This window comes from Eubalaena glacialis, chromosome 11 (assembly GCF_028564815.1).
Source record: "Eubalaena glacialis isolate mEubGla1 chromosome 11, mEubGla1.1.hap2.+ XY, whole genome shotgun sequence".
In the NCBI taxonomy this organism is placed as follows: Eukaryota; Metazoa; Chordata; class Mammalia; order Artiodactyla; family Balaenidae; genus Eubalaena; species Eubalaena glacialis.
Genome location: NC_083726.1, coordinates 49,349,486 through 49,371,809, shown reverse-complemented (window position 1 = coordinate 49,371,809; position 22,324 = coordinate 49,349,486). Strand labels below are relative to the sequence as shown.

Below are 22,324 nucleotides of genomic sequence, written 5' to 3'. Positions count from 1 at the left end.
CAAATGATGTTGCTTCTCCCACCTGATGAATGTTTCACAACCACCTCAGTTCATGTGACTAATGCTTCCTTGCTTAAAACACTTTTAGTTTCCAAAACCCTTTCAATTTAGCACAAATATTTAAGTTCTTATTCTAGAATGTGACTTTTTAAAATCGAAGACTTACTAGGCTATGTAGATCTTATTTTTCCAAAATGTTTATATAGCTTGCTCTGAGTTTCTGGTGGTTTATAGAAGCGATCTTGCTAATTCACACAGTTACACAAAATTATTACTGATAGTTGATAGGGAGGGTGCCATAACTCTCAGTGCAAGGAACGTGAAGAAAGCAACAGCAAGAAAATATGTAACTCAGAAGGGAGATTGTTTTTACAGTAAATCCTGAGTCTTGTCATATTCAAATGCTCATGTAACACAGTCCCTCAGCAATGAGTGTCCTTGATGGGCATGAGTCCTGCCATGTAAGCCGGGAAGCACAAGCCATCCTAACAACGCCTCAAGGGAAACGTCTAAGTCCTGACTCTGCCATAAATGGTGTGATTTGGGCAAAGGAGGGCAGAGACTCAAGATTGTTGAACATCTGCTCTGGGCAGATGTTACCATTGCATCTCTGGTTCACGTTACCTGAGGCAATCCCTTGTCCTGACCCAGGAAGATGGATTTTTAACCGGACTTTACAAATGAAAACACTGACCTTCAAAAAATATTAAATAAACTGCTTATGATCACACAGCCAGTAAGAGGCTGTGATTTGAGCCCCAGAGCCAAGACCTGAATCCTGGCCTATGTGACTCAACTCTAGGGCTCCTGCCACTAACGAAAACTGCCTGTCTCTCAAGAAGGCTGGTGTCCTAATCTGTAAAATGAAGAGGTTTCTTTCGATTCTAAAATCATCTGGTTCTTTTAATACAAACACTTTAAAATTAGAGATTGGGGAAATATTTGATATCCAGCACCTAGATACAAAGTTCACATATCTGTGACAGCTAAGCCTTCGGTGGAATTCAAGAACCCAGGAAAGGAGTTTAACTGCAGCTCGTGGGCTAACGTTGAGCGGATTTCTGCAGAATTTCAGGTGTAGTTCCTTCAATCTGGGGGTCCAATGGGCTGGGGAATACCCAGTTGCCATAAGGAATCCAGGGAGAAGCAGATACTGGACTTATCTTTTTCACCATTTATTGTTTTCTTAGAAAGGTTTTTTTTTAAAAAATAAATTTATTTAATTTATTTTATTTTTGGCTGTGTTGGGTTTTTGCTGCCGTGCACGGGCTTTTCCCCAGCTGAGGCGCACGGGCCTCTCACTGCGGTGGCCCCTCCTGCTGCAGAGCACGGGCTCTAGGCGCACAGGCCTCAGCAGTTGTGGCACACGGGCTCAGTAGTTGTGGCTCACGGGCTTAGTTGCTCTGCAGCATGTGGGATCTTCCTGGACCAGGGCTCGAACCTGTGTCCCCTGCATTGGCAGGTGGATTCTCAACCACTGCGTCACCAGGGAAGCCCTCACCATCTATTCTTAATTTATTCTAACAATTATAGGGAAATTCGTCTTGACAGGGTGATGCTTTAAATTTAGTAACTGCAGAAATTGTCAGAAAACACCCCCAAAAGGCAGTCTATCTGATTGGTGCCACCTGTTCAGTGCAGCACGCCCACATCATTCATTTACACATCCATTTATTTAGTACCACTATATCCAGGCATTTAACCAGGTGATTAGACCCTACAAATAAGTCACACTCTCTACGCCCAGTGAGTTTCTGGTCTAGTGGAGAACAGCAGCGTGCAAACATCATTACACTAGACTGTGACATACACGACCTTAGAGTGTGTATAAGGTACTGCTGTGGCTGTAGAATAAATGAGGAACTTCTTCCAAGGAGTGGGATCACGTAAAGCTTTACAGATGTAGGGGTTTTAGAGCTGACTTCTAAACAGAGTTCTGAAGAATGACTCCGAGTTAGTCATGTGGACAAGTACAATCCATCCAGTGATTTCCCGCCAGAACCGCTTCATCAACCGGAACCTTTCATCCCCCAATAGTACCAATTCTCAGGTCATCTAGGGCTTCAAATCTACCAAGTTAATATTTTCACATGAAGCAAGGGAGAGGTTTTTCTGAGCTTTTTTTCTATTAATCTTGGCTCTTTAGGTTTCCTTCTGGGGAATTCTTTTCTGTAGCTATTAATGCTTTTAAACCTAGAATAACCACAGATTTATACAGAATCTGGCCTAGTTCCCTCACAGGCAAGGGAAAAAATTCAGTATCATCTCAACATAATGTTTACTAGTTGTTATATTTCTAGCTCTGCATTTGCAACAGCTGACCTGTAATATAAAGGATAGTGTAAGACAAGAAAAACCTGACTTGACATGGGTATCCAATATTATTTGGTTTAAGGAAGGAGGGAAATCAAACCAATAAAACCTAAGTGAAGAAGTACTTGGGTGGTAACTCAATCTCAATTTTGGCTCGAATGGCCCCTAAGTGAACCACAAGATGAGAAACTTACCTTGAATAACCTCCATGGCACAAAGTCTGAGAATGAAAACCTGCAGATATTCACCAGGAATGACAAGCCTCTTAAAGTTTTATAACCAGCCTCTCCAACGAACACTGGTTATCTCTGGCTTAGACCAGAGTAAATGCACAAAGGACAAACTATTTATTTTTCACAGCTTGATTGCCAAGGTGAGGGTAATTTAAATAAGATTTTTTTCTGCCAAGGTTGGACAGGCTGCCTTTATTCCTCAAAGTTCCTGCTAATACCAGGTGTGCTCAAGAGTTCTGAAATGCTCGGCCACTTTCTCTTCACTGCAAAGTAAACAAAACCTGGATTCCAGGATTTCAGTATCTACATCCAGGAGCCCACTCAGAGCTTGACACAAAGCCCAGGGATGTGACATGATGCCCAGCTGAGTTTGCTTGTAGGACCAGGAAAAGTCTTACAATTCAGAAGGCTTCACAAAGATCCACAAGGCAAGGAAACAGAACGCTCTAGGCGTTCTGGAGAAAGTAGAAGGAGAAGCTTGGAAAATGAAGTACAGCTTCAACAGGTAGAAATGGGAGTGTCATTCCCACATCAGAATCACCTGGATCCTTGGAAAAACACCAATCCCTGAGCCTCATCTCCTAAATCAAATTCTAGGGGGAGGGCCCCAAACCTGCACTTAACAGGCTCCCTTGGTGATTCTGAGGCCTATTAAAGTTTGAAAGCTGCTGAGATTGAGGCAGTGAATATCCAGATAGATTTGGGAGGCAGTGGATCTTGAGGTAAAATCACCTCATTTTCCATATAATCATGAACATGTTTCTATATTAACAAATATACTTTGACTACATCTTTTTAAATGGCTGCTTAGTATTTTATTACACAAATGCAGCACCATTTATTCAACCAATGCTCCATCGTTAGGTGTCCAACTCTAAGTAATTTTATGTAAATTACAGCATATCCACTCAAATTACGTACAGAATTTATAATGTAAAAATATTTTATCATGTGAAAGAAATCAGAATGCAAAATTATTTAACTACAACCATATAAAACAGACTGTTCATTAAAAAAATACCATGGAAGAAAACAGATCCAAAGCATATAAAGCTTTAAATGAAATAATGGGTGAGTCCCTTCAAGAATTGAAAACTGCACATTGTCAGTAATAAGGGGCTAAGTGATAGGATGATAAAACCAAGTACTTTTTTTTTTTTTCCACTTTTCTGTCTTTCCAGTTTTTAAAAAATAAAATACCAAATCTTATCATTTATTAAGTTCAGAGACTGTGCCGGGCACTATGCTGTGCACTTTATAATACTTGATCTTTACAACACCTCTGTGTGGTGGGTGATATCCACAATTCATTGACTTAAGTGGAAGAACCAAGGTTCAAACCCAGGTCTGATTCCAATATCTGTGTTCTTCTGATGATGTCAGGCTGCCTCAATCTCCCTGAAAGTACTAGGTAGGCCAGGGCCAACCCCACCCTGGGGGGAAAGTTCCCCGGCAGTTCTGTCAGCATGGCGCTGCCATAATTTGCGCCTGGAGCAAGTTCCAGGCTGCTACCTGGCTTTGACGATTGAGCCAGAGCAAGACACCCAAATCGAGGGCTACCCTACAGGGACAGTCCATACTGAGTGTTGGCATAACGACCCCATCAGACTCTCTCTGCTCCCAGAGTTTCAGCGGGACATGCCCAGAGAGAAGCGGAGACGCTGCGTGGGTGGCCCGGTCCCAGGAGCAGAGCTGCAGTGTCGATGAGGCTGGTTGTATTCATGGTCCCACCCACCAGGCTCCGATCTCCAGGGTGATGGATCAGTTGTTTCCTAGACTTCCATATTTCTCTTTGTGTCCTTACAATTACCCTTGGACCTAAGTCAAACCTTGGGGGAGCTTTCTCAAGGCATGAGTTTGTGACCTCGTACATAGTGGGAATAACAACTCCATTGGCAAGGCTGATGTAAGGCTGGCGAGTTCCTCCTGCCTTCCCTAAAAAGAAGCCAATGATCTGACACCAAAACTTCAGTCTCACTTAGGTATGTTCCCATTACCACACACACAAAGAGCTGAACACAGCACGCAAAGCCCTATTTCAAATAATGCCCCAGAAGAGCTGAAAAATTGCAATGACTGCAGTCAAGTTAAACACTCAGTTTCCAAAGTCATGTGTCCTTGGGCTTGGAAGTGGAGGAAGAGGTTCCTGCTAAGTGGCTCATGACAAAAACAAAACAGACGCAAACAAAACAGGGACAAAAGTCTCCAGATTGGCTGTGTTTGCACAGTAGTATGACTCACAGCTCAGAGCAGTTTACATATATTCACTTAGCCCTGAAACCACAAGTGGTAGGCACAAAGATTATCCTTTCACACAGGTGGATGCCATCTTAGGGAAGCTCATAAGGCCATGGTTCTCAACGTGTGGTCCCAGGACCAGCATCATCAGTGTCACCTGGGAACTTGTTAGAAATGCACATTCTCAGGCTCCACCCCTAGGTGCTGAGTCAGAGACTCTCGGGCGGAGAACTGGTAGTTTGTGTCTTAACAAGCTCTCCGGGGGATCTTCACACACGCTAAAGTTTGAGAACCAAACTAACAAGAGATGGTGCAGGATAGTCTATTCAGAGCCTGCTCTGTTCTTAACCACTATGTAGCACTGCTTCAGTCACCTAAGAGATGGAAAATATCAGAGAAATGTGAACTTGTGCCCCAAGCTTGCCATGTCCCATTTCTGGTGTTGAGATTTTTTCTGTCTCCCCTTGGGAGAATCGGAAATGGGAGGAGGAGGTTGAGAGGATCCTATGAGGAAGGTTTGAGAAGTTAAAGCTATCATCTGCTCCCTTTGGTATGCAAATCTCAAATTGGTTTGCCAACTGATGTACCAGTTTGTCCCCAAACTGCTCTCTATTCAAAGACTACAGGCGAGGCAGTCCCTCCCATCAGGAAGCTTGCACAAGCCTCTTAGATAGCCACATCCACCAGAGGGCAGACAGCAGAAGCAAGAAGAACTACAATCCTGCAGCCTGTGGAACAAAAACCACATTCACAGAAAGATAGACAAGATAAAAAGGCAGAGGGCTATGTACCAGATGAAGGAACAAGATAAAACCCCAGAAAAATAACTAAATGAAGTGGAGATAGGCAACCTTCCAGAAAAAGAATTCAAAATAATGATAGTGAAGATGATCCAGGACCTCGGAAAAAGAATGGAGGCAAAGATCGAGAAGATGCAAGAAATGTTTAACAAAGATCTAGAAGAATTAAAGAACAAACAAACAGAGATGAACAATACAATAATGGAAATGAAAAATACACTAGAAGGAATCAATAGCAGAATAACTGAGGCAGAAGAATGTATAAGTGACCTGGAAGACAGAATGGTGGAATTCACTGCTGTGGAACAGAATAAAGAAAAGAGAATGAAAAGAAATGAAGACAGCCTAAGAGACCTCTGGGACAACATTAAACGCAACAACATTCGCGTTATAGGGGTCCCAGAAGGAGAAGAGAGAGAGAAAGGACCCAAGAAAATATTTGAAGAGATTATAGTCGAAAACTTCCCTAACATGGGAAAGGAAATAGTCACCCAAGTCCAGGAAGTGCAGAGACTCCCATACAGGATAAACCCAAGGAGAAACACGCTGAGACACATAGCAATCAAACTGGCAAAAATTAAAGACAAAGAAAAATTATTGAAAGCAGCAAGGGAGAGATGACAAATAACATACAAGGGAACTCCTATAAGGTTAACAGCTGATTTCTCAGCAGAAACTCTACAAGCCAGAAGGGAGTGGCATGGTAGACTTCAAGTGATGAAAGGGAAGAACCTACAACCAAGATTACTCTACCCAGCAAGGATCTCATTCAGATTTGATGGAGAAATCAAAAGCTTTACAGACAAGCAAAAGCTAAGGGAATTCAGCACCACCAAACCAACTCTACAGCAAATGCTAAAGGAACTTCTCTAAGTGGGAAACACAAGAGAAGAAAAGGACCTACAAAAACAAACCCAAAAAAATTAAGAAAATGGTCATAGGAACATACATATTGATAATTACCTTAAACGTGAATGGATTCAATGCTCCAACCAAAAGACACAGGCTTGCTGAATGGATACAAAAACAAGACCCATCTATATGCTGTCTACAAGAGACCCACTTCAGACCTAGGGACACATACAGATTGAAAGTGAGGGGATGGAAAAAGATATTCCATGAAAATGGAAATCAAAGGAAAGCTGCAATAGCAATACTCATATCAGATAAAATAGACTTTAAAATAAAGAATGTTATAAGAGACAAGGAAGGACACTACATAATGATCAAGGGATCAACAATCTAACATATAAATATATATGCAATTTAAATTGCATAAATATAACAATTTAAATATATATGCACCCAACATAGGAGCACCTCAATACATAAGGCAACTGCTAACAGTTATAAAAGAGGAAATCGACAGTAACACAGTAATAGTGGGGGACTTTAACACCTCACTTACACCAATGGACATGTCATCCAAACAGAAAATTAATAAGGAAACACAAGCTTTAAATGACACAAGAGACAAGATAGATTTAATTGACATTTATAGGACATTCCATCCAAAAACAGCAGATTATACTTTCTTCTTAAATGCGCAGAGAACATTCTCCAGGATAGATCATACCTTGGGTCACAAATCAAGCCTCAGTAAATTTAAGAAAATTGAAATCATATCCAGCATCTTTTCTGACCACAAAGCTATGAGATTAGAAATCAATTACAGGGAAAAAAACGTAAAAAACACAAACACATGGAGGCTAACCAATACGTTACTAAATAACCAAGAGATCACTGAAGAAATCAAAGAGGAAATCAAAAAATACCTAGAGACAAATTACAATGAAAACACGACGATCCAAAACCTATGGGATGCAGCAAAAGCAGTTCTAAGAGGGAAGTTTATAGCTATACAAGCCTACCTCAAGAAACAAGAAGAATCTCAAATAAACAATCTAAAGTTACACCTAAAGGAACTAGAGAAAGAAGAACAAACAAAACCCAAGGTTAGCAGAAGGAAAGAAATCATCAAGATCAGAGCAGAAATAAATGAAATAGAATCAAAGAAAACAACAGCAAAGATCAATAAAACTAAAAGCTGGTTCTTTGAGAAGATAAACAAAATTGATAAACCATTATCCAGACTCATCAAGAAAAAGAGGGAGAGGACTCAAATCAATAAAATTAGAAATGAAAAAGGAGAAGTTACAAAGACACTGCAGAAATACAAAGCATCCTAGGAGACTACTACAAGCAACTTTATGCCAATAAAATGGACAACCTGGAAGAAATGGACAAATTCTTAGAAAGGTATAACCTTCCAAGACTGAACCAGAAAGAGAAAACATGAGCAGACCAATCACAAGTAATGAAATTGAAAATGTGATTAAAAATCTTCCAACAAACAAAAGTCCAGCACCAGATGGCTTCACAGGTGAATTCCATCAAACATTTAGAGAAGAGCTAACACCCATCCTTCTCAACCTCTTCCAAAAAATTGCAGAGGAAGGAACACACCCAAACTCATTCTATGAGGCCACCATCACCCTGATACCAAAACCAGACAAAGATACTACAAAAAAAGCAAATTACAGACCAATATCACTGATGAATATAGATGCAAAAATCCTCAACAAAATACTAGCAAACAGAATCCAACAACACATTAAGAGGATCATACACCATGATCAAGTGGGGTTTATCCCAGGGATGCAAGGATTCTTCAATATACACAAATCAATCAATGTGATACAGCATATTAACAAATTGAAGAATAAAAACCATATGATCATCTGAATAGATGCAGAAAAAGCTTTTGACAAAATTCAACACCCATTTATGATAAAAACTCTCCAGAAAGTGGGCATAGAGGGAACCTACCTCAACATAATAAAGGCCATATGTGACAAACCCACAGCAAACATCATTCTCAATGGTGAAAAACTGAAAGCATTTCCTCTAAGATCAGGAACAAGACAAGGATGTCCACTCTCACCACTATTATTCAACATAGTTTTGGAAGTCCTAGCCATGGCAATCAGAGAAGAAAAAGAAATAAAAGGAATACAAATTGGAAAAGAAGAAGTAAAACTGTCACTGTTTGCAGATGACATGATACTATACACAGAGAATCCTAAAGATGCCACCAGAAAACTACTAGAGCTAATCAATGAATTTGGTAAAGTTGCAGGATACAAAATTAATGCAAAGAAATCTCTTGAATTCCTATAAACTAATGATGAAAAATCTGAAAGAGAAATTAAGGAAACACTCCTATTTACCACTACAACAAAAAGAATAAAATACCTAGGAATAAACCTACCTAGGGAGACAAAAGACCTGTATGCAGAAAACTATAAGACACTGATGAAAGAAATTAAAGATGATACCAGCAGATGGAGAGATATACCATGTTCTTGGATTGGAAGAATCAATATTGTGAAAATGACTATACTACCCAAAGCAATCTACAGATTCAATGCAATCCCTATCAAATTACCAATGGCATTTTTTATAGAACTAGAACAAAAAAATCTTAAAATTTGTATGGAGACAAAAAAGACCCCGAATAGCCAAAGCAGTCTTGAGGGAAAAAAACAGAGCTGGAGGAATCAGACTCCCTGACTTCAGACTATACTACAAAGCTACAGTAATCTACACAATATGGTACTGGGACAAAAACAGAAATATAGATCAATGGAACAGGAGAGAAAGACCAGAGATAAACCCATGCACCTATGGTCAACTAATCTATGACAAAAGAGGCAAGGATATACAATGGAGAAAAGACAGTCGCTTAAATAAGTGGTGCTGGGAAAACTGGACAGGTACATGTAAAAGTATGAAATTAGAACACTCCCTAACACCATACACTAAAATAAACTCAAAATGGATTAGAGACCTAAATGTAAGGCCAGACACTATCAAACTCGTAGAGGAAAACATAGGAAGAACACTCTTTGACATAAATCACAGCAAGATCTTTTTTGATCCACCTCCTAGAGTAATGGAAATAAAAACAAAAATAAACAAATGGGACCTAATGAAACTTCAAAGCTTTTACACAGCAAAGGAAACCATAAACAAGACGAAAAGACAACCCTCAGAATGGGAGAAAATATTTGCAAACGAATCATTGGACAAAGGATTAATCTCCAAAATATACAAACAGCTCATGCAGCTCAATATTACAAAAACAAACAACCCAATCCAAAAATGGGCAGAAGACCTAAATAGACATTTCTCCAAAGAAGACATACAGATGGCCAAGAAGCACCTGAAAAGCTGCTCAACATCACTAATTATTAGAGAAATGCAAATCAAAACTACAGTGAGGTATCACCTCACACCGGTTAGAATGGGCATCATCAGAAAATCTACAAACAACAAATGCAGGAGAGGGTGTGGAGAAAAGGGAACCCTCTTGCACTGTTGGTGGGAATATAAATTGATACAGCCACTATGGAGAACAGTATGGAGGTTCCTTAAAAAACTAAAAATAGAATTACCATATGACCCAGCAATTCCACTTCTGGGCATATACCCAGAGAAAACCATAATTCAAAAAGACACATACACCCCAATGTTCATTGCAGCATTATTTACAATAGCCAGGTCATGGAAGCAACCTAAATGCCCATTGACAGACGAATGGATAAAAAAAGATGTGGTACATATATACAATAGAATATTACTCAGCCATAAAAAGTAATGAAATTGGGTCATTTGTAGTGTCGTGGATGGACCTAGAGACTGTCATACAGAGTGAAGTAAGTCAGAAAGAGAAAAACAAATATCATATATTAACGCATATATGTGGAACCTAGAAAATGGTACAGATGAACCAGTTTGCAGAGCAGAAATTGAGACAGAGAAGTAGAGAACAAACGTATGGACACCAACCGGGGAAAGGAGCAGGGGGGTGGTGGTGGTGTGATGAATTGGGAAATTGGGATTGACATGTACACCCTGATGTGTATAAAATGGATGACTAATAAGAACCTGCTGTATAAAAAGATAAATTAAATTAAATTTTAAAAAATATGGAAAAATAGGTCAATTAAAAACAAAAAACAAAACAAAAAAGCACAAAGACTACAGGCAAGCCTTAGTGGCTTTGCCCCAATGTTGTGGAATCTGGAGATGGCTGTAGTTCAGAGATCTGTCTGCTACGTTGACTAGGCTGAAAAAGTAGTGTGGGTGGAACAGCAACAGAGAGACATGGACGAAACCCATCTGCTCTCCACAGACCCTGTCTCTGGGGCCCAAGATTCACACATGCCCTCCCATCACGGCAAATGGTCCAGCATTCACTGTGGCTTCTGCACTGAGTTGAGTGGTCTGGCCAGCCCACGTGAAGGCCTAGTCTGTCTGATTCTGTACTTGCAAAGCTGTGAACCCACTTGGACAGATGCAATGATTCCCCCCCACCCAAGTCAGCCACATGACCCCAAGAAGCTTCGCTGCCATTTCCTGTGTAGTGGGCTAGGAATTCCTGAGCTTGTTCATGAATGGAGGAACTTGTCAAGAAGGGGTTCAGGGGTACAGAAAGGAATTGGGCATCCCGGGGGTCCTGCAGCTACGGTGACGAGAGCGAGTGCTCTGCTCTGCCTGGAAGCAGCTGTGGGACGGGGCTGCCTCTTCCAAATTCCAGCTGAGGCCCTGAGTTTCGGGGCCCAGTTGGATATGGGGAGGAGTGGGGCACATGAGCCATCCCAGGACCGATAGGCAGGTGTTTTAATGCCGAAGTCTGCCGCACTGGAACTTCCCACTGCAGAGATCTTGGTGTGGGGTCCAAAGTGCGGCCACCTGCTGTGTGAGGGTGAGCCGGGCCCCGCAGGAGGCTGTGAGACTCAGCGGTCCCCAGGGCTTGTGCACAGGTGTCAAGCCTGCGTGCCTCAGACCTGGGAAACATGTCCATCTGCACTTTTCCAACGGGCCCACCAGCAGTAGATCCCAGTGGCCAGCTCCTTTAGACCCAGCATTCCTGGCTTCTTACACTGATGGGCCAGGCCTGGACAAGGAAGCTTCGATCAGCGGAGGGTGCGAATCCTGCACCCCAACCCTATCGTTGGGGGGAAGGGCTAGCTGTTACCGAGGACCACCTCGCTTGCACCACCCTCCACCAGTGACTTGTCATCCTCCCCACTCCACCCCCTGGCTGCACCACCACCGTCACCAGATATACCCTGGTCATTCCCTAATACTGTGGAACTTTTCTTCACGCATTTTTCACTCTTTGAGATTGTAAGCTTAATCATTTACTTGTGTAATGGCCACCTCAACTAGAACGTAACACATGAGCACTGCCGGTGTGTTTGCCATTTTGTTGGGTTTGCCTGTTTTATTCACTGCTATATTCTTGGCACCTAAAGGTGCCTCGTGTGTAGTAGGTGTTCAATAAAGATCTACTGTAGCTTTTCCAGAGTTACGGGTGCATCACAGGACTACTTTTTCTTGGTAGATACTGGCACATCTGACCCAAATCCCTCCCCCCAGGGTTCAGGGTCCTCCACCCCCGACCTCCACTCGTATGGCCCACCATCTGCTAACACAAGTGCTCCCACTAGCATCAGGCTCAGCCTCATCTTTACTTGTGTCATCCTCAGCCTAAAATGCATCACTGAATTTTCTGCCTTTTCAAATCCAATGCATTCAGTTCCAAGAAGTTTCCCCAGGCTACTCTGGCTCACCCTGATTTCTCCTTTTGTAGGATATTTCTATAAAATGGCATCACAAGCTTTGCCACTGAAAACACTATGGTCGACTATTTCTCAATAAAACAACCAAACAAACAACAGTCTGCCTTTCAGTTAGTTTTCTAAGGGTTTTATGTGGAAGAGTCTTGTTTGTAAATCCTTGTAGGAGCTAAAATCAGGTACACCTTCATTATATTAGCTACCATCCTGTACAAAGGCTTAACCCCTCACTTTCTCATTTATTCCTTCAACAAATATGCCCTGAATGCCAATCCTGAGCCTCACATTAAGTCAGCTGAAATGAATGTAAATCACTAACTGATTAGATTGCCCTGAAAAACACTAACTTTTTGCTTTCTGACATCACTTTCAGCATTTGAAAAAACAAAGTCCAAAAGAAAAACAACGTTTGGTAAACTCTCCATTATTTGGTGGGTCCGGGTGGTCATGGTAATCAAATGTCAATCAGATTGCATGGCTTCACTGCTTATCCTGTATGGACCGGTCCCTTTTTCTCCCATGACATCAAGGTAGAACCCAAGCCCCTCAACATGGCACCCCAGCCTCTCATGGACTATCCCCTTGCTGCCTCTAGCCTTCCACCACAATCCCATACACCTAGGCATTCTTAATCATGTGTGATTCCAAAAGGCCTCGACGCTTATAAATACACGCTCTTTCTCCTGCATGGATAGTCCTCTGTCTACCTTACCTGATCTTACCTGAAGTAGCCAACTTCCACTTGCCTTTCCAAGGCTCAACCAAATGCCCCCTCCCATCCATCACCTTTCTTACCCTTCTCCTTCCTTGATCCTATATTTTACCAGCCTGAGTTGCTCTCTCTTTTCACCTTCTCCCACAGTGCTTCTGCAACCCCTCTCCTAACATTGAAACCACAGGTTTTCCTGTAGGCAAGGTATTGTGCATCTCTGTGCTTGCAGCATCTAGTGTAGTGCCCGGCACATACACAGTAGATGGTCAATAAATGCTTGCAAAAGCAATGGATGGCTGGATAAATGACCAAATAAGAGAGTCAGTTGGAGCCAGGGTCACCCCTGGTCCAGTACTGAAGGAAAAGTCTGCAGCTAGTCTATCAAGAGCTATCTGGGGTGGGCTCTGAAAAAGATCCAGATTTCTAGATCAATTCCAGGGTATGCAGACCTTCTTGGGGATATTTCCATACAAGAGAGTGCTAAGATCCAAAGAAAATATCTGGCTTCAGGTTAGACTCTTCTGTCATCACGGGGAGATGGGATTTCATTTGCTTACACACGTGTCCCCGTGGCACTAATGTTGTGAAACGATACCTGAAAAATGGAGATGTCAGTTCCATTTTATTGCTTCCTGAACAGCTCAGTGGGAGGTTTGGGGGTTTCAATTTCTAAATCAGGGATTCTTCTGATTGCCTGGGGACATGACCTTTTTCAATTGAAAAGAGAAAAGGAAAAATCTGAAGATGAACTGAGTTGGAGGACATTTTCCTTTCTTATTCTTCTTCTTTTTGATTTCAAGACTAGTCGTGACTCCTAGAGAAGCAGAGCGCTTGTCTCATTAATCACCAACCGTCAACCCAAACAGGAACACGGCAGGCAATTCCTCTGCCTCCGTCGTCCTTCCAACACCACCTCCTCTGTTCCTCCCACTCTATGCCCAGGTCAGAAGCCGATACATCTGCTCCACTTCCTCTAAAAAACTTTAATTTTTAACCTATAAAATTAAAAGAAGATTTTAGAAAATTGAGTTTTAAAAACTAGCCATAATTCACATGTTCCAACCACCCTAATTTCTTTATGTTCCCTTCTAGTCTTTCTTTCATACAGAGACAGGAAACTCATTTTTAAATCCCCAAAGTGAAAATCTCTAGAGGCCTCATACTATAAAAAGCTGAGAACTTCCGTTTTTTCTTTTTTTTTAAATAAATTTATTTGTTTATTTATGGCTGCATTGGGTCTTTGTTGCTGCGCACAGGCTTTCTCTAGTTGCGGCGAGCGGGGGCTACTCTTGTTGCAGAGCACAGGCTCTAGGTGCACAGGCTTCAGTAGTTGTGGCACGCAGGCCCAGTACTTGTGGCTCGTGGGCTCTAGACCGCAGGCTCAGTAGTTGTGGCGCACGGGCTTAGTTGCTCCGCGGCATGTGGGGTCTTCCCAGACCAGGGCTCGAACCCGTGTCCCCTGCATTGGCAGGAGGATTCTTTTTTTTTTTTAGTCTCCTTTTTAAAATTTAATTTATTTACTTTTTATACAGCAGGTTCTTATTAGCTATCTATTTTATACATATTAGTGTATACATGTCAATCCCAATCCCCCAATTCATCCCACCACCACCCCCCCCACTGCTCCACCACTTTCCCCCCTTGGTGTCCACACGTTTGTTCTCTACATCTGTGTCTCTATTTGGCAGGGGGATTCTTAACCACAGCACCACCAGGGAAGTCCTGAGAACTTCTGTTTTTGGTCCCTTAGGGGAGAGGTCAAACAAAATCAGATCCTCTTTTTGAAAAGTGGTTCAGTAATAACAGCCAAGCTGAATGTCATCTTAAAGTACAAACAAGTACTTGAGACTTTTAAAAAATGCTTGATTTTGAAAGATCAATAATTACAGTTAGCACTATACGTGTACTGTCCGTTGGTGGGTTCTCTCTTATGGTTTGCAGGGGCATTCTGGTTCAGTGTTGGTGTTTTGGTTCTTTCTCCCCAGTTGGTGTTTTTATTTCTTATAAGTTCCTGTAGGTGTCACATAGCTGTGTTTTACAATGAGGTCAATTCAGATTCATTTGAAGCCCCCCAACCCAACCCCCGCTGCCCAAAAAACCTCAGTTTGTTGGAGGTCTGCTTATCCTCATTGCCTATTTATTGCTACCATAAGAACTCATCTTTTAGTGGCAGGGAATAATGGCAATTAATTTACTAGTTTCCTCATAAGCTACTTAGGAGAATAAAGACCTTTTCTCTCAGCCATCCTACTTGCTGAGTTTGTACCTAAAAGGCTTTCATTTGAAAGTGAAGGAAGCCAGGGTCCAGACAGAAGGATGCTGAACTCCTGACAATGGGAGAAGCCCCGAAGTTGCCAAGATGAGGTTCCTTCAAGGTCTAAACTTGACCTAAAAGTAGCACATTTGAGGGGGCTTCCCTGGTGGCGCAGTGGTTGAGAATCTGCCTGCCAATGCAGGGGACACGGGTTCGAGCCCTGGTCTGGGAAGATCCCACATGCCGTGGAGCAACTAGGCCCGTGAGCCACAACCACTGAGCCTGCGCATCTGGAGCCTGTGCTCCCAACAAGAGAGGCCGCGATAGTGAGAGGCCCGCGCACCACGATTTAGAGTGGCCCTCGCTCGCCGCAACTGGAGAAAGCCCTTGCACAGAAACAAAGACCCAACACAGCCAAAAATAAAATAATAAATAAATTAAAAAAAAAAAAAGCACATTTGATGCATTTGTGCGATTAACAAAGGTGGACTTCTCATTGGTTTTTACCATTCTGAGATTTGTCTCACAAACGGGTCAACAGTTTGGTAAGCACATCTAAACCAGAATTTCAGCACAACAGATGCCTCCACACAGCATCTGAGAGTTCCTGAAGGTTACACAGTGTCCCTTTAGTGGCACCTTATGTAACAATGCCGTGTGCAGGTTTTTGAATCAAATTGCTGGTGTTTAAACCCCAGCTCTGCCCCTCACTACCCATATGGTGTTGGGTAAATTGCTTAATCTCACTGAGTGAATCAGTTTTCTCATCTGTTGTAGGACTGATGGTACCCACACCTCATGGGGTTTCTATTTCATTTAATCCTCACGAGTTTTATAAACAGTGCCAGAAACGTGGTAAGCACATGTTTGTTTGAGGGCCTTGAGTGCACAGAACTGGCTGATGATGCTATTGGCCCTACAGGCCCTAGGAGATGATGCAGCATCAGAGCAATTAAAGACAAATTTCAAATGTAAACAGTGTCCCTAACATATTGACAGAAACCTCATGCCAAAAAAATGTCTTTCAGAAGATCTGCAGATCAGTTCAGGTAGACCAAAATCAACTAAAATTTTTAAAAAATTGAACTGTGGATTCACAGAGCAGAATGGGCTGTCTTGAGAGAACATGTCCTTCAAAATCGATGGTGACAGCGTAAAAATTGTCACGAACCTTCACACTACCAGAGGACTGAACCTCATTCAGAACTCCCAGAGCAAAATGCTTGAGGCTGGTGCTGAGTCTGGAAGCAGCGAGCACACGTTGCCACGGGGGGAAGGGAGGAAGCAGGTAGCCTCAGCCTATTGTGCTGGATCATAGACACGTCTTCCTCAACATGTTCTTACGTGGTCTATTGCCAAAGTGATTGAAGCCATCACTCAGATTTTAACCATCTCCAGGTGAATGAGGCTGGAAATCATGTTAAGATTTCCAGTCTGGTCCTGCTGTGGAGAGATTCCAACTCATCACTGTAGGTGGGCAACCCCAGAGTTTGTTGAAAAGGAACTGGTTCATTAGGAATCAGTTAGTGACATAAAACTCGTCCAACAGGAGGTGGTCAATGTCAACAAAAGGCAGGGGGACTGTGCCAGATTATGAGACTAAAGAGATAGAACACTATAGACAATGTGTTTCCAATTTTTGATTGGATTCTAAGAGGAAAAAAAAGAGTTATAAGAGGCATTCTTGGAACCATTGGAGAACTTTGAAAATGGAGCATATTGTTCACTGAGTATTTATTATTTTCTTAATTTAATAATGGTGTGCTGTGGTTAGGAAGAAGTTATCTTTAGATGGTACATGCTTAAGTGTTTGTAAGTAAGCTTTTTATTTACCATTTCTAATAATTCAGCAAAACCTACAGATAGAGCTCATGAGAGAAAGCAAATGTGGCAAAATATTAACAGCTGTGGATATATAAATGAAGACTGAGTATTTAATATTTTTGCAATTTTTCTATAGATTTGAAAAATTTCAAAATAAAAAGCTGGGGAGCAAAGATTTTTTAAAGGTAAAGGTAAAAAACAATCATGGCCTGATTCACTGGCTTCTGTAGTCTGTAAGGTGAGATGCAGGGTCAAGATGTTCACCTGAAAGGTGAAGCCATGGCAGGTGGGGAATGGAGGCCCCAAGGTGAGAAATTCACAGGCTGCCTCTTCCTGATGAAAACACAGAACTATACTAGAAAAGGGGTTAAGAAGTTACTATGGGGGACTTCCCTGGTGGTACAGCAGTTAAGAATCCACCTGCCAATGCAGGGGACATGGGTTCGAGCCCTGGTCCGGGAAGATCCCACATGCTGTGGAGCAACTAAGCCCGTGCGCCACAACTACTGAGCCTGCGCTCTACAGCCCGCGAGCAACAACTACTGAAGCCCATGTGCCACAACTACTGAAGCCCACATGCCTAGAGCCCATGCTCTGCAACAAGAGAAGCCATCGCAATGAGAAGCCTGCACACCGCAATGAAGAGTAGCCCCCGCTTGCCGCGACTAGAGAAAGCCCGCGCGCAGCAACGAAGACCCAATGCAGCCAAAAAAAAAGAAGTTACTATGGGACTTCCCTGGTGGCGCAGCGGTTAAGAATCTGCCTGCCAATGCAGGGGACACGGGTTCAATCCCTGGTTCAGGAAGATCCCACGCGCTGTGGAGCAACCAAGCCTGTGCGCCACAACTACTGAGCCTGTGCACCACAACTACTGAAGCCCACGCGCCTAGAGCCCGTGCTCCGCAACAAGAGAAGCCACTGCAATGAGAAGCCCATGCACCACAATGAAGAGTAGCCCCCACTCACCGCAACTAGAGAAAGCCCTCGCATAGCAATGAAAACCCAATGCAGCCAAAAAAAAAAAAAGTCACTATGCAAAACCAGGGCACAATAGCTTATTAAATCTCCACATATATTAAGAAAGAAAAGTCATTTCCATGCAAATGTGAATGTTAACTACAGGATATTTAAAACTTCTATTACAACCAGAAAAAAATTACAGAAATATTTTTAAATCACATGATTTACGTGATCATTGAGTTTTCTGGTCACAACATTAACTAAGTCATTAACTTAGCAAAGGCAAAGTGATTAACATAAGATAAGAATAAGGGATCAGTAAAGCTTGGATGGTGGGCAGTTTTAATTGTGACTTTCGTGTCTTCCTCCAGATTAGGCTTTGGATCAGGGAAAAAAGGATGTAAATGGTTGGAACTGTTCCCTCTGCCTGCATTTGGTCACCACTCCCCTCTGGGCTTTGGGTAGAACAGAGCGGTAAGACCACTACGGGGAGGAATGAGAGGGGAGGCAGGGGCAGACCGTGGCTGCTGAGAAGGAGAGGATGAAAAAGTGCCTGTGAACGTGGACTCAGAGTTTGTGGCTTTCAAGGGTCCTTTCAATTTATCCCTTAACAAAATCACAGCATATGTTTGTTGTCAACAACCTTAAGAAGCTACATGATAATCACTCAACCTCTTTCAAAGCAGTGGTGAGTATGAGATTTATTTACATTTCTGCTTCTGTTTATTTTTAATATGGCCAAGAAGAATATGAGCATATTTAACACTATGGTTCTAGATCATTTAAGCCACAAGCTGGTGTCAACTTCTGTAACAAAGTAACATGTTAAGTTCATTGCAAAGTCAATACAAATATAAATATTTACTTCAAAAACAAAAACAAAACCACAAGAATCAGTGCTTTGGCAGTCACATCATTGCAAAACCCAACCTTCAGAAATTATCAACAGATTTCTCAAGCTAACAAGATAGTCGGCAATGATGCTCTCAGCAGACCCATCAACAACCGTCACTCACTGAGGGGCATTATAGGGTGAGCTGCTTTAGTAGGAATTTCTATTGATTTGGGGCTTTTCCAGTGTTGCACTGAGAATTGGATTACTAGGATTACAGAGGGGGTAGCATATTTAAATGACGTCATAGTCATGGAATCTGAGGAAGAACTCAAAGATTTCAGGAAACCATATCTACTTAAAATCGTGATATTTTACATAATTTCCAAAGTGTTTCACACACTTTCACTCTTCATCTTACCATTTAATCCTCAACAGAAACCCCACGAGGTAGGTAAGGCAATTAGTATTATCCTCATTTTACAGTTGAGGGAATGGGCTCTGACAGCCTGGGGTCAAACTGGCTTTTTGTTTTACTCTAAGATTGTTTGTTTGTTCCACATTGCTCCTTCAATGTAAAGTGGAACTTCCTGTTGCCGTCTTAGATGCAATAAATGTTTATCTTTCTCAGGACAAAGAACTTGAGGCAGCTAACTCCTAAATCCATGAAGCATCTGACTCCTAAAACAAAGCCAGAGCTTCCTCTCCCATGTCCCTCTCCCCGCCCAATAAGAGCAACCCTTAATTAGTCACTTCTCCATCAGTGGCATTAGACTCATCAATAAGAAGCTTTTGGAAAGTCATTTGTTCTCCAGAGCTTTTTTTTTTTTTTTTTTTAAAAGAGGTGGGGGGAGCTCTCCGGTGTCTCTTCTTTTTAAAAAAAAAAATTTTATTTATTTATTTTTGGCTGTGTTGGGTCTTCCTTTCTGTGCGAGGGCTTTCTCTAGTTGCAGAGAGCAGGGGCCACTCTTCATCGCGGTGCGCGGGCCTCTCACTGTCGCGGCCTCTCCCGTTGCAGAGCACAGGCTCAGTAGGTGTGGCTCACGGGCCCAGTTGCTCCGCGGCATGTGGGATCTTCCCAGACCAGGGCTCGAACCCGTGTCCCCTGCATTGGCAGGCAGATTCTCAACCACTGCACCACCAGGGAAGCCCCCTCTAGAAGAGCTTTGAGACACTAACTCCTTACCACTCAAAGTCAATGTTATCTGCAAAGTAGACCTATGTCCACATGGACAAAGAAATCATTTATTTTGGAAGTTGCTAAGTTTCCCAACTGTTTCTCTGGCTGTGTATGTCCAACTGACTGATCATAAGTCTTCCTAAACTGAAGATCATAGCTTTAATAGTGCCATCTTGTACCTATAACTGCAGCTTTGGCTTAGTATGTCCAAGGGAGCAGCACTGAATGTTCAGGCTCTGAGCTGTCTGCCAGAGCAGACCCGATATTTCACATGGGCCACTGCGACTGAACATTTCAAGGTCAGAAAATCTTCCAGATCCAATTTTTCCACTTCAAACCATATAATTAGCTTGCATCTCAGATCAGCTCCTACCTTAAAATGTCGGTTGAGAAATGCCCATTTCCAAAGAAGCATGAGGAAATGCAGCTGTTAACCAGCCACCAGAGTTTACTCACCCACTAAAGCACATCTTATCTCGATCTTTGTTTATATATATTTAATTAACGATTTATGCCCTTCCAATTTCACAAGGATATGAGGCAGCCTGGTCACAAAGCACATGGCTCACTGGCAAACTATTCTGAAGGGAGAGTGGGCCAGATGCCATGTCCAAAGGCCTACGATCAATTTTATGCACATAAACATATGATGCAAGTCAGGCCTCTTGAAAGGCACCTTCTTTTCCAGGGGTTGTGACACAGGCACCTTTAGTGAAAAGTCCAAATAGTTATAAGGAGCCATTCCAGAGACCCTTTTTGACTATATTAGACACTTTCCTACAATGAGTCAATGTAGCCCTGGATCATTTCACATCTGCTGCAACAGAGGCAGGTCTGCACTTATCATTTGCCACACATGGTGGCCGGTCTCTATCCCCTCGGACAGTGTGCCTCTGTTTACCTCAACTGAGTTTCAGACATGTGTATACAGGCACCTTATTCAAGCTGTCACCTATTTCACCTCACCACACGCAATCAAATGGTTGGGATATACAGATGAGGCAGATTCTTAAGAAAGGCTGGGCAATGAGATTTGCCAGGGTTTCTCATTGTTCAACAAGCTAGCAACACCGGGCCACAGAATTACTATTAGGACAACACCCTGAGATGTGCCCAAGCATTCCTCAGAATCAGGTGCCAGTGATAATGTGCTGTTCAAACCGCCCTCCCCACTTAACATATGTGTAAGTGGGCATGAAATGGTATGACAGAGGCCCAACGGGGGAAGCTGGGGGGAGCAGTTGTAACCATGGCACTTGCATTTGGGTGGAAGGGGAAGAAGAGACAGTGGAGGACGTGAACGAAGATAGTCATGTACAGATGACTTCTATCTAATGGAGATAAACTTGAGTAGAATAGAGCCAGGCCTGGAGTTTATGCTCTTTTCATTAAAATGCGGGAAGATTTTTAAATACCTCTCATGCAGGCATGAGGATTCAGAAAAATCTTGTTGCAGGCATTTTATACAGTGTTTCCGCATTTTTGTGGATCTTTAAAATCATATAAGATATATCTCTCGAATAATCATTCTCAAATAACTCTTTTCCTCAGCTTACGTAGTCCTGTTGCTGGCCAGGGTTAAGCAGGTCAACAGCAGACTGTGTTTCTTACAAGCAGGTCTCTGGGCTACCTGCAGCAGAATTATCTGGGGTGTTTGTTAAAACTGCAAACTCGTGGTCCCCTAGATGTGAGTTCAGGCGTTTGCATTTTTCCCAATACCTCAGCTGACTACGATATACACCATTAAAAACAACAACAAAAACCTCTTTAGTGAAATACAATATTCACACAGAAAACTACACCTTGCACAGCTCACTGTGGATTGTATAAACTGAACACACAGTTGCCCATCCAGCAACTAGAGGCACCCGTGGGCCTACTCCCCGGTGCTATCTATCCCCTACTGGGGATTCACTCATATTGCCGTGTGTAAATGGAACTCCTTCTCAGGAGCGTGTAGTATTCCATCCTGGGATGCAAACCAAATGGAGAACCACTGTCTTCCAGAATGTAGCAGACTAGCCCTGCATGGATGTGCCACATGTTATATCTACAGGCACTCTTCTCAGTGTTTACCACAAGGCTAAACTTTGCCAGGAACTACGGAACTCACGTTGGAACTGAAGTCAGAGGGCTGGTCTGGAGGGCAGATGGGCCAGTTGTCTTTCTGCTTTTTTTTTTTTTCCCAATAAATTTATTTATTTATTTTTGGCTGCGTTGGGTCTTCGTTGCTGCACGCGGGCTTTCTCTAGTTGCGGCGAGCGGGGGCTACTCCTCGTTGCGGTGAGTGGGCTTCTCATTGCGGTGGCTTCTCTTGTTGCAGAGCACGGG

The 22,324-nt window shown here is 42.5% G+C and overlaps 1 protein-coding gene across 1 annotated transcript in view; it reads right to left on the bottom strand.

Annotated features, from left to right (window-relative positions):
- CPM (carboxypeptidase M) overlaps window positions 1–22,324 on the bottom strand; it is a 91,121-nt gene that overhangs the window by 48,241 nt on the left and 20,556 nt on the right. The gene's annotated exons all lie outside the window — the stretch shown is intronic.